General features: G+C 39.5%; 1 long non-coding RNA gene across 1 annotated transcript in view; it reads right to left on the reverse strand.

Moving 5' to 3' along the window:
- Nucleotides 1-10,831, reverse strand: part of LOC117506784 — a 40,225-nt gene extending 29,394 nt beyond the window's left edge. The window contains exon 1 of the long non-coding RNA XR_004559546.1: nucleotides 10,734-10,831. This is a non-coding gene — a long non-coding RNA (uncharacterized LOC117506784). The remainder of the gene's footprint in view (nucleotides 1-10,733) is intronic.
- Between the last annotated feature and the right edge of the window lie 2,410 nt (nucleotides 10,832-13,241).

A 13,241-nucleotide genomic window follows, 5' to 3' on the forward strand; every position in this document is an offset into this window, starting at 1 on the left:
TCATGGTTCAAAAAGTAAGAAATCGACTGATTTTAATAATTTGGATATGGCTTTATTAAAAAAAGTTATTGATTGTATAGTAAAACCGTTCAATTATATTTGCAATATGTCACTAAGTACTGGTAAATTTCCTTCTCAAATGAAAATAGCCAAAGTAATTCCTCTGTTTAAAACTGGTGACAAACACACATTTTCTAATTATAGACCTATATCACTCCTGCCACAATTTTCCAAAATTTTGGAAAAAATATTTGCTAAAAGATTAAATGATTATTTACTGAAGCATAACATCATTTGTGAAGAACAATATGGATTCAGAAGGTCTCGAACTACATCACATGCTTTGATGGACTTTGTAGAAAGTATAGCAACTGCAATTGATAATAAACAATACACAATAGGTGTTTTTTTTATTTACAGAAAGCGTTTGACACAATTAACCATGGAATACTATTAAGTAAACTGCAGAAATATGGACTCAGAGGTCTGGCATATGAATGGATAGCTAGTTATTTACAAGGCAGATTTCAGTATGTTCAATTCAATAATACAAATTCTGAACTCAGGGATGTCACATGTGGGGTGCCGCAGGGCTCAGTGCTGGGTCCTTTGTTGTTTATAATCTATATAAATGATATAAGTTGGGTGTCGAGTTCACTGAGATGTGTCCTTTTTGCGGATGATACAACTGTGTTCTGTAGCGGTGAAAATCTTGAACAGCTTCTGGACATAGTGGAGAAAGAACTGGAAAAATTTAAGGTTTGTTTGACGCTAATAAGTTGTCACTCAACCTTGGGAAAACTAAATGTATTATATTTTGAAATAAACAGGCACCCAAATGTAAAATTTAACTATAAACAATAAGGAAATTGAGTTAGTAACAGAGAATAAATTTTTAGGTGTTATAATTGATAATAAACTTAGCTGGAAACCACATATAAATTATGTGAAATCAAAATTGTCAAAAACTATAGCCATTTTGTATAAAGCCAAAGACCTACTGCCGCAAGAAGGGTTACTTACTTTATATCATTCTCTGATGGTACCATATATGACATATTGTGTTGAGTCATGGGGAAACACTTACAAATCAAATACCAATCCAATATTCCTTTTGCAAAAACGAGCCATACGAATCATCTGCAATAAACAATATCGTGAACCAACTCATTCTCTATTTGTGTCTTTAAATTTATTAAAATTCATTGATTTGGTTGATTACATTACAATTCAAACTTTATTTCGAGCGAAAAACCAAGCCTTACCGAGACATGTCCAGAGTCTGTTCCGATTGAGGGAATCCAGATATAGTTTAAGAGGTTGTGCAATTTTTATGAAACCACCAGTAAGAACAAATGTAAAGGGTTTTTGTGTGTCTGTGGTTGGGGTGAGGAAATGGAACAAATGTTCAACAGAGGTTAGAATGAGTAGTACCTTAGTGAGATTTAAGAAACTACTCAAAAAGAACATTATGTCTAAGTATCATAAAGAAGAAAATATAATTTGATTTATATGGAATGTTCAATTTATAAGTGGGACTTATTGTATATTTGAATGTGTGGGTATGTATATGCGCATGTAGATATATAGATATGGGTAGGTGTATATGTATATGTATATAAGTGACTGTGTATATGTATGTATATATTTATGTTTGTAAAGTATATACGTATGTATATAGGTATATATGGCACAGCCCAAGCAGAGGGTCACCCCCAAGAGCCTGGTCTGCTTGAGGTTTCTTCCTTATAGGGAGCTTTTTCCTCACCACAGTTGCCTAGTGCTTGCTCTGGGGGTTGGTAAGGTTAGTCCTTACTGGCGTAAAGTGCCTTGATTTGACTTTCTTATGATCTGGTACTATATAAATATAATTATAAGTGAATAGTATATTGATGTGTATGTCTGTGTGTCGACATGTAGTAGTGAATTTATATTTATGTAAATATGACTGATTAGAATTGTTGGACTTGTACTAGCAGGGGTGGGCGCTAATAAGCTTTGCTTCAGCCCACACCCTTTCGGAGTTTTGTCTGTGTTTGTTTATGGAATTGTTCATTTTTTTCTATTTGAATATTTTGTGTGCCGAATTAAACTTTGTCAAACTTTGTTGTCAAAAAAAAAAAAAAAAACTATAGTTATTGGGGACATGAACCAGTGCAACTTGGAGCCTGTTCTGCCTGGATTTGAACAGTATGTTAAAAAACAAACAAGAATAAACAATGTGCTGGATAAGTGTTTTGTAAATATTAAGAATGCCTATATCTCAAAGTGCAGACCTCCAATACTGAACTCAGATCACAATGTTGTCCACATAATACCAACCTACAAAACTAAATTTAAGAGAAGTAAACCAGTTAAGAAAGAGATAAGGATTTGGACAAATGAAAATAAGGAACAGCTTAGGGCTTGCTTTGATTGGACAAATTGGGACACCTTCTATGAGGGTTCATTAGATGACAGGAGCACAGTTATTAACGACTATATTAATTTCTGTGTGCAGTTAGTGGTTCCAACTAAAGAAATTAAAGTGTACCCAAATAATAAATCATATGTGTCAAAGGACATCAAAGGAATTATAAATGTGAGGAACTTGGCTTTTAAAAGGAAAGACAAAGGAACACTCAAACACACTGAAAAAGAGATAAGAATCAAATTAAGAGAAGCAAAGTCCAGGCACCGGCAAGATTTAGAGAACGCTTTTAAAAGCAAAAACTCGAAACAGGTATGGGACAATATGAAGACAATGACAGGAATGACCTCTTCTAATAAAGCTATCATTGTCGAAAATGAGTACAAATTTGCTAATGATCTAAACACATTCTATTCTAGATTTGAATCACCTGATACCTCTCAGAAATGTGACAGAATCCTTGCAAATATCCACCCTGGCTTGGACAGGATTGAAATCACTGTCAATGAGGTGAGGAAAACTTTTAAAACAACAAACATTAAAAAAGCTGAAGGGCCTGACAAGAGCAGCCCCTATCTGTTAAAAAACTTTGCAACAGAACTCGCTCTGGCCTGGCAACCAGTCTTTCAGTTGTCAATTGATACATTCACAGTTCCCATAGCATGGAAAACTGCTCATGTCAAACCAATACCTAAAATCCCAAATGCCAAAGAAAGCAAGGATTTTAGGCCTATCGCGTTAACGTCAGTGATTATGAAGGCTCTCCAGAGAATCTTGATAAAACATTTATAAAGTTCAGTCAGCAGCAAACTGGATCCATTCCAGTTTGCTTATAAAACTGGTTGTGGTACTGAGGATGCTGTTGCTGCCCTCATCCACATTATCACAAAGCACCTTTATAAGTCAAATAATTATGCAAGAGCTCTTTTCTTAGATTTCTCATCAGCCTTTAATACTATTAAAGCAGACATCCTGATCTTCAAACTGTTACAGCACGGAGTTAACCCATATCTGATTCACTGGTACGCATCCTTCCTCACAAATAGAGTTCAACTGGTTAAACTGAACAACACACTCTCCTCTGCCATCACGACCTCTGTCGGTGCCCCCCAGGGCTGTGTTAGTTCAGCCCTGCTTTTCACCTTATACACTGATGACTGTCGTGCAACATCCAGTAATCAGTACGTCATCAAATATTCAGACGATACTGTATTGCTGACACTGCTGTCAAACACAGACAGCCCTGAGCTGCACCAACAGGGGGTCGACAAGGTTGTGATGTGGAGCAAAAACAACACTCTGGAAATAAACACCAAAAAAACAGAGGAGTTGGTTTTCTGTACAAAAACTGTAACAGTAGCACGCACCATCATAAACAACAAGAGTGTAAAACAGGCGGAGTCATTTAAATATCTGGGTGTGATGATTGACTGTTTATTGTCATGGAAACATCACATAGACTTTGTTTGTAAAAAGACCAAACAAAGAATGTATTTCCTTCGTCGCCTGCGGTCTTTTGGGGCCTCTCATCAGGTCCCGTTGCTGTTTTTCACTTCCATCATCCTTAGTGTTCTGCAGTATTGTAACGCTGTGTGGTTCAGTTGTCTGTCCATCACTGCTAAATCTGGGCTTAGACAACTGCTTAAAATCTGCTCTAAGATAGTGGGACAGTCTCTGGATGGTCAGCATGAAGCCGCATATCATAACAACATGATGCGGTTAGCAAAGAACATCGCCTCTGACCCCAGCCATGTCCTAAATTCTGAATATGTGCTCTTACCATCAGGGCGACGCTACTGTGTGCCGCGCTATAATAAAGTCAGGCTTAAGAACTCATTTATACATCAGTCTATCTTGAAACTAAATGAGGAGCTTAGTTCATAGAGTCAGAGTGTGAAGGCAAATGGATGATTGTTTATTGTTGTTTTCTTTGTGTGATGTAATTGTTTTAATGTATGATGTCTATTGTCCTTGTGTTATACGGAGCTGCTGAACATGCGAAACAAATTTCAGATCTATGATCTGACAATAAATTTCATATCTGTCTATCTATCTTGGGGTCAAAATAGCATTCGCTGTTAATCTATCTGCATGTAAATCTAGCTATTTTATTTATTTATTCACTGAAAATGCGGGGTTGTTGTGCATTTGGATGCACAAATAGGCACAACAAACAGAAGAAAAAAAATTAAGTCAGCCATGTGGGATGGAAGCAACTTCATTGAAAATTTAGTTTTCAGTCCCACATACAGTAAAACTCACCTAAACCGGATATTCGCAGTCACCGGACAAAAAAAAATCCCAATGTATTTGTATTGTTTTCCATGTAATAAACACCATATATAACGTATTTTGTATAACAGATTTTTCACTCACATTGGATAAAATGTCCCATCCGCGCATAATGCATTTCCATTAAAAACCGCAAGCATGTGGGAACGGAGCCATTTCCGTGATTAAAAGGGTGACCATTTATTTTTTCAAACCGTGCACAGACTCTGACTCACAGCCTGACGTGCACCTGTTAAATCAGACACAGCAAAACGCTGTGACTTGACACTTTTCTGCTTTCACTCTTTCCTCTCATATTTCAATAGATTTTTGAGCGCGCACGCTGATTATATTTCGGGATCACAAACATTTGGCAAATTTACAGTCCACAAATTTACAACACAAAGTCAGAAAAAGAGGGAATTGTACAGCTTGATGACTGTAGAAAGAAAAGCTTGTTGAGGATCATATTAATCTAGAATAAAGCATAATCCAGCAACAGAGAACTTTAAAACTGTCACGCACGTCATTGCATGACACAAAGTTACAGAGCTGCAGAAGCATAAATTAATTAAATAAATCAACATAAATTGTAAATTTGATAGCTTAACTATTTTTTATATTTATTTTGATCGTACCTGTACCTGGATGTGTTGCTGTATATATAAAATTGGTATTGGTAAGATGTGATGCAATATTATGTGTTAGTCTAGAGGAGGTGTTTATGTACCTTGAAGGTGCTGCTAGGCAAGGGAAAGCGTATGTGTGACATTTATAAATGATTGTATTTCTCCAATTTTACAACTAAACATCTAATCATGGCCCTGACTAGCTAAAGGCCATGTTTGTATTATGAATACAAACCTACAAACCCAAGTGACCTCTTTAAATCCACAGACACTTTGGCTGTTAACACATGTCAGCCGAGCACCAACACCAGCATGATTCTTTCTGTATCATCTGGAGCCTAAAAGTTGTTTAGCCCGCATCTACAATGTCTCAAATGTCCTACTTAGATACAAGACTGGACAAAACAGAGCTGGAACACAGACACTAATATTCCTTTGTTCAACATTAATTCAGGTCAGTCAGAGGAGAATAATTGTGAGAAACCGAAAGCTGAATGTGGATAATAGGCAGACCTTAGAGGCCACTAATAGCCCTTTGGGGAGTGCAGGAGGAACGCCTCATTGATTAGAAATGTTCAATGTGATCCAACATGTAAGCGTGTGTGTGTGACCGCTTAAAAACCCTTGCAGTGTAAACTGCTATTCAGCGGATTGTGTACATTGGTGCTAATTGCACTAAGCAATAGGGCTGTCAGGACCCAGCGGAGGTTTTTAGTATATGGTTCATCACTGTCTAAGAGTAGACCTACATTACAAACACCTGTGTCCCCATTCCAGCCTTCTCCTGCCTGAGCCATAACCTTTGCCTATATAATATGAGGCTGAACGTGAGCTCCCACTGGTTGTCTACAATCAATCACAGAGAAACTGCAAGCACAAGTAAAAAACGCATCATACAGAGTGAACATGGACCTGATGTTGGCATTGCTGGTTTATGCCATTTCATGCATCATAAAACTCAGAGGTGCATTACAGAGAACAAAAATTAGGATCATTCTTGCCTAATAAGGAATTTTATGGTCATGACACTTGTAAGAATACAACATCAGTAATAATTTTAAAAATCTCATCAACAACTCTGTAAAGTCAAGAGTTTCTCCAACACAGGTGCGAGCAATTACTATGAACAAATATTTATCGTTTACTGGCCTCAAATGGTTATCTAATGTTCTCTTCCAAACTAGACTAATTGTCCATTAATTTCCAGTTTTGGTCACGTTTACATACGTGCTGCATATGTATGCTACACAGGCATTGTCCTAAAAGTACATTTAAATAAAAATCATTGGAAGCACAATAAGGATATTCCCCGTCCACAGCAAGTGTATGTAAACATCTGATCACTATCATGATCCGTAAGTATGGATTTGCATCCATTTCTGTGTTCTGAGCCTCTGTGTGGTTATTCATGTCTTATTCTCAAGACCAGGCACCTAAGTGGCTCTACTCTTTTCTACTCTGCTATCTTACTCTTCCTTTTTAGATATTTAGATATACCTTTGTATACTAGCATAGTTCCACCTTAGAATTGGAATATAATATATAAGATATACCTTAATGAATTTTCATGCATCCCTTATGAACGGTTTTCTTTCATTTATCTTCTGTATATTATTTGATGCTCACGCATATAGTTTTGCTTTATTATTTATTGTTTGCTTTTACTCTTGGTCCCTTATGTTGCTTTAGTCTTAGTTTTACGAGGGCTGTCAATAAAGTAACGGTCTTTTTTATTTTTTTCAAAAACTATATGGATTTCATTCATATGTTTTTACGTCAGACATGCTTGAACCCTCATGCGCATGCGTGAGTTTTTCCATGCCTGTCGGTGATGTCATTCGCCTGTGAGCACTCCTTGTGGGAGGAGTCGTCCAGCCCCTCGTCGGAATTCCTTTGTCTGAGAAGTTGCTGAGAGACTGGCGCGTTGTTTGATCAAAATTTTTTCTAAACCTGTGAGACACATCGAAGTGGACACGGTTCGAAAAATTAAGCTGGTTTTCAGTGAAAATTTTAACGGCTGATGAGAGATTTTGAGGTGATTCTGTCGCTTTAAGGACTTCCCACGGTGCGAGACGTCGCTCAGCGCTCTCAGCCGCCGTCGTCAGCCTGTTCAAGCTGAAAACCTCCACATTTCAGGCTCTATTGATCCAGGACGTCGTGAGAGAACAGTTTCAAAAGAAGTCGGTTTCAGCATTTTATCCGGATATTCCACTGTTAAAGGAGATATGAAAGACGTGCGGACGGGTCCGCGCGTCGGGACGCAGCCGACGCGGTGCGGCGGCACAGGAAAAACACCTCCGTGTTGATAACCATTTGTAAAATCCAGGCGGCTTTTGATGGCTTTCAGTGGAGTGAGTATATGAGAAATTGTTTAACAGCAGGACATGTTCCAACTTGTCCTTAAGGCTTCCAACAGAGGTGTTTTTCCTGTGGCGGAGCGTCGCGGCGGCTGCGTCCCGACACTCGGACCCATCTGCACGTCTTTCATTAAAAAAATCTCATTTAACAGTGGAATATCTGGATAAAATGCTGAAACCGACTTCTTCTGAAACTTCTCTGTTCTCTCACGACATCCTGGATCAATAGAGCCTGAAATGTGGAGGTTTTCAGCTTGAACAGGCTGACGACGCCGCCTGAGAGCGCTGAGCGCAGACCTATAATAAAACAAATGCTGACTAGTTTCTAAACACAATTATGACAGAGTTTTTTGGGGGAGGTGCAAGCTGCAGCAAGCAGCGGAGTTTCTTTTTTTTTATTGTTTACATGTGTGCGCGCGTGAACGGGACAGCTGGTCCTCGAACTGGGTCCCGCAGAGGCGGAAGGACAGCTGAAAGCAGCCGTCATCCAGACGCAGCTCCTGCAGCAAATAATGATACACTCTGTATTGGGAGCTTTTCACAACAACTTGCTCCGTGTGAAAGGTCCGTCATGATGACTTGACGCGGAATGGAAGCTCCTCCTATTTGATGACGCACGGGGGCGAATTTTTGCAGCGAAAGTCCACCCAAGCAGACCGACACACCGGGCAAAGGAGGCGCGTCTGTCGCCACGCGACCCCCGCGAATTTGTAGCGTCTGATCGCGCCCGGTGTGAACGCTGCCCTCGTATTCTGTATATCACATTAATTGTATTATGCCTTAGTCACAGGTTTTGGTTATTATTTATCTTCAAGTGTTTCTTCTGATTATGTTCCGTTTGTCACTTATTGCTCATCAGTTAGTTCTTTTTATTTATTGCACTATTCTGTAGTCACCAGTTTTGTTTATCTGCTGTTCTCATTTCTGTTGTTTTCTGTTGTACTTTTATATCGGGTTTTGCTTTCTGTTAATTAGTCAGTTCCTGTTTAGTTTTGCTTCAGTATTGATTTTCTGATGAGTTCTTATGTAGTTTTTCTTTTGTACTTACTATATCTTGGTTTGCTTTTAGTTCCCATGATTCTTGCTCTGTTCTGGTCCCCTAGTATCATATTCTGTTTTTGCCCTGTTCTCACGTTGTCCTCATTTGTTTGTGTTCACTCCACTTCCCGCACCTGCCTCGTGTCTTTGTCTCCCACACTGTGATTCTGTCTGCTTTGCATTTTCATTCACTCCCGCTCTTGCACCTTCTCACGCATCTTTGTATCTGACATCACTCCACTTTGTGCACTCCCTTCCCAGGGCTGTGAAATGAAAATTGTGAAATCCAAGGAAAATTTGCAGGGGGGGTACAGCTCCCCAGGATCCGCGGTCTAGGGCCCTGTGGGGCCCCAGAATTAAATTTTTATCTAATGATACTTTTTCAGCATCTCCTGGAAGAACAAATCTCAAAATTAGTGGATATTTAAATGATCCTACATTCAATCTTTTATTTGACCTGTCAATGATGATGTTGAAATAACAGAATATGACACGGAAGTAGAACCTGGAATGATTTTCCTTTTAATTGTAAACCAAATTATGCATTAACTCAGAACAATTAAACTACATGAAATTTATGAAGACTGAAAAGACTGTTACAGCATTTCAAAAACCACAGCTAAACCTTGTAGAATATTTGGAAAATCATGGTAAAATAGCAATAACATACCTTATAGTACAAAGTCATTTATATTCTTGTGTAAATTCATGCAGCCTAAATCCATTCAAAGCCACAATGTCTTTTCTACAATGAAAGAAAGTCTAGATTACTGAAAAAAAAGTCACATAATCTTGTCTAAAATCCTGTTTGAACAGCAGAATGTTTATTTTCCAGGGAGATAAAAATTGTTACCGTGTTTTCCTGAGACAGCATAGTTCACTTTTCCCGTTTCTTTTATCTTTCAGGTGTGTTGATGAAGCCAGCGACAATTCCACGGATTCTTGTCCTTATAAGACTTTTTCAAAGTCTTTCTCGCCATCTTCTCTCTGTGAGATGTCGGTCCGTGACACAGACATGCTGCACAAATCTTCTTTAAAAAATTGAAAGCTCTAAAAGTTTGGGATGTCCACATGCTAAGTTTAGCTTAAGCGTCGCACAGGAGCCACACAGCGTCACCGCAGTAACCAACCAGTCCTGCTTTACGACAACTGTCGTAACAGCTACGGTTTGGGTGGCATTTTTCCTCCGTGAAACTCCGCGGATCCAAGGAAACTGATTTGTATCTGTAACACACAGTTCAGTGTCTGCGGACTTATAAAACTTACTGTTGTAAAAAAGAGAACGCTTTGCAATAAGCATTTTAAAAACTCAGTGATGTTCACGATTAAAGAGTACATCACTAACACCCCATCCCCCCATGATGAAATCTGGGGAATCCCGCAGATCCGTGGAGTTTTCACAGCCCTGCTTCCCCATTATCTTGCCCATGCATAATCTTTGTTCACTAGTCACGCCCCCTTCCAGAACTTTCACTGACACCTGCTTCTTGTTCCACTAATTACACCACCAATTATTTAAGCCCTCACAGTCTCACAGCTCACTGCCTGATTGTTGAATGTATTTCACTTTCCAGCCGTTTCTCATCTTGTTTAGCCTTTCTATCAGCCTGCCAGTGTTTGACCTTGTTTTGCCCTTGTCGTCGTATTTGTCGTTGCCTCTGAGTACCACCACGCCATTTTTTTTTTTTTTACCTCAGCCTGTTTTTTGGACCAAGCCTCAGCCACACGTCTATCTGTACCCTTTGCCTTTGCTTCTAGACCACCTGTGTACCGAATCCCTGCCTGTTTTACAATGAAACCTAATTCTAACAGCACCTGCAGTGAGAGTTTGCATTTGTGTCCTGCTCTGTTTGTGCCACGCCTGACAATCACAACTGTATGTATCTTTCCCATCCTGCTTCATCATATCTGGTGAGGCGGTACTGTTTTTGTCATCTGCTGATTTAAAAAAAAAAACTATTTTGTGGTCTAAATCCACTCTCGTGGTAATTTTAGTTTCTTTATCCTTGAGCCCTGTTTATACTTTACCTCAAAAAAGACAGCCATGGCAGCAATGATGCGTCTTTCCTTGATGGCAGCAGTGAGACTGTCAAAGTCATCTGACTTGTAAAGGTAGATCTCCATCTAGGATAGAAAACAGAGTATAAACAGCTTTAGGAGTGGACAAGGACAATGAACATTCTTGCAATCAATCACTTGAACATACTGCTGAGGAGCCGATGGAAAGCCGCTTTGAGGAGCATAAAAGAGGGTGTATTTATCACACTCATAAATCTCATAATATGTGTCATTCCTGTTGTGTTCTGACAGTCCCAGTGAAATATGGCATCCTACATTACGGTCCAACCATCCTTAGAGAGACATGTCGTTGTGTGTGTGGTGAGATTTAGCAGAATCTTCTGCTTCTAAATGTTGAGCCAATTGCCCTTGAATCGGGAATAGTGCTTATTCCATCACAAAGCCTGGAATGTGTGTCATACAATATGTATACAGAGAATATATCTAGTCTGTCACAGCACTGGTGTTCAACAGTAGTTTCCATTTTCATGCTGTCAAGGCAGAAATACAGTGGCAGAGTGTAGTGGCACTGATCAAAATTAGTAAGTGATTCTAGTAGTCGTATTAGAAGGCATCTGTCAGCATGACTGAACTTTCTCCCAGTGATCACCACAACCAAATACTGTAGATAATAGAGATGGGAGGATCAATCCTAATATCGATAATATCAGTACCAATGCTGGTATTGACAGTCACGCCAATACAGAAGAGTCACTCCACATCCTGCCTCTATTCTGATGACTAACGTACAGTTGTGTTCAAAAGAATAACAATGTGTTTAAAAAATGAGTAAAGCTCAAAATGCTTATGAATGAATGAATGAATGAATGAAAACTGTTTATTTCGAACATTTGATACAACAACAATTACAAGACAGATCAGTGAAGACAACAACAAAAAAGTTCCTACTGTGTACCCAACATGTCCGAAAAGGGGTAGGGTGAAGCATCAGCTTATTTTTCCCTACCCCTTCTTCCCCACAACCAGTGATACCCTTTGCCACATATACACATAGATTCCTTTTTATTTTTTTCAAAAACTATATGGATTTCATTCATATGTTTTTACGTCAGACATGCTTGCACCCTCGTGCGCATGCGTGAGTTTTTCCATGCCTGTCGGTGACGTCATTCGCCTGTGAGCACTCCTTGTGGGAGGAGTCGTCCAGCCCCTCGTCGGAATTCCTTTGTCTGAGAAGTTGCTGAGAGACTGGCGCTTTGTTTGATCAAAATTTTTTCTAAACCTGTGAGACACATCGAAGTGGACATGGTTCGAAAAATTAAGCTGGTTTTCAGTGAAAATTTTAACAGCTGATGAGAGATTTTGAGGTGATTCTGTCGCTTTAAGGACTTTTCACGGTGCGAAATGTCGCTCAGCGCTCTCAGGCGGCATCGTCAGCCTGTTTCAAGCTTAAAACCTCCACATTTCAGGCTCTATTAATCCAGGACGTCGTGAGAGAACGGAGAAGTTTCAGAAGAAGTCGGTTTCAGCATTTTATCCGGATATTCCACTGTTAAAGGATATTTTTTTAATGAAAGACGTGCGGATGGGTCCGCGCGTCGGGACGCAGCCGACGCGGTGCGGCGGCACAGGAAAAACACCTCCGTGTTGATAACCATTTGTTAAAATCCAGTTGGCTTTTGATGGCTTTCAGTGGAGTGAGTATATGAGAAATTGTTTATCAGCTGGAGATGTTCCAACTTGTCCTCAAGGCTTCCAACAGAGGTGTTTTTCCTGTGGCGGAGCGTCGCGGCGGCTGCGAGCCGACGCTGCAATCCGCCCGCACGTCTTTCATTAAAAAAATCTCCTTTAACAGTGGAATATCCAGATAAAATGCTGAAACCGACTTCTTCTGAAACTTCTCTGTTCTCTCACGACATCCTGGATCAATAGAGCCTGAAATGAGGAGGTTTTAAGCTTGAAACAGGCTGACGACGCCGCCTGAGAGCGCTGCGCGACGTCTCGCACCGTGAAAAGTCCTTAAAGCGACAGAATCACCTCAAAATCTCTCATCAGCTGTTAAAATTTTCACTGAAAACCAGCTTAATTTTCGAACCATGTCCACTTCGATGTGTCTCACAGGTATAGAAAAAATTTTGATCAAACAAAGCGCCAGTCTCTCAGCAACTTCTCAGACAAAGGAATTCCGACGAGGGGCTGGACGACTCCTCCCACAAGGAGTGCTCACAGGCGAATGATGTCACCGACAGGCGTGGAAAAACTCACGCATGCGCACGAGGGTTCAAGCATGTCTGACGTAAAAACATATGAATGAAATCCATATAGTTTTTGAAAAAAATAAAAAGGACCTATACTTTACGGACAGACCTCGTATATATATACATATATATATATATATATATATATATATACACCTACACATACCTACTTACATACAAAATACTATATATTTACAAGCCGAAGCAAAAAACAAAAACACCCTAACCCTCATTACCCTTCCTCCTCCCTATACCTAGA

Source organism: Thalassophryne amazonica, chromosome 3 (genome assembly GCF_902500255.1).
Source record: "Thalassophryne amazonica chromosome 3, fThaAma1.1, whole genome shotgun sequence".
In the NCBI taxonomy this organism is placed as follows: domain Eukaryota; kingdom Metazoa; phylum Chordata; class Actinopteri; order Batrachoidiformes; family Batrachoididae; genus Thalassophryne; species Thalassophryne amazonica.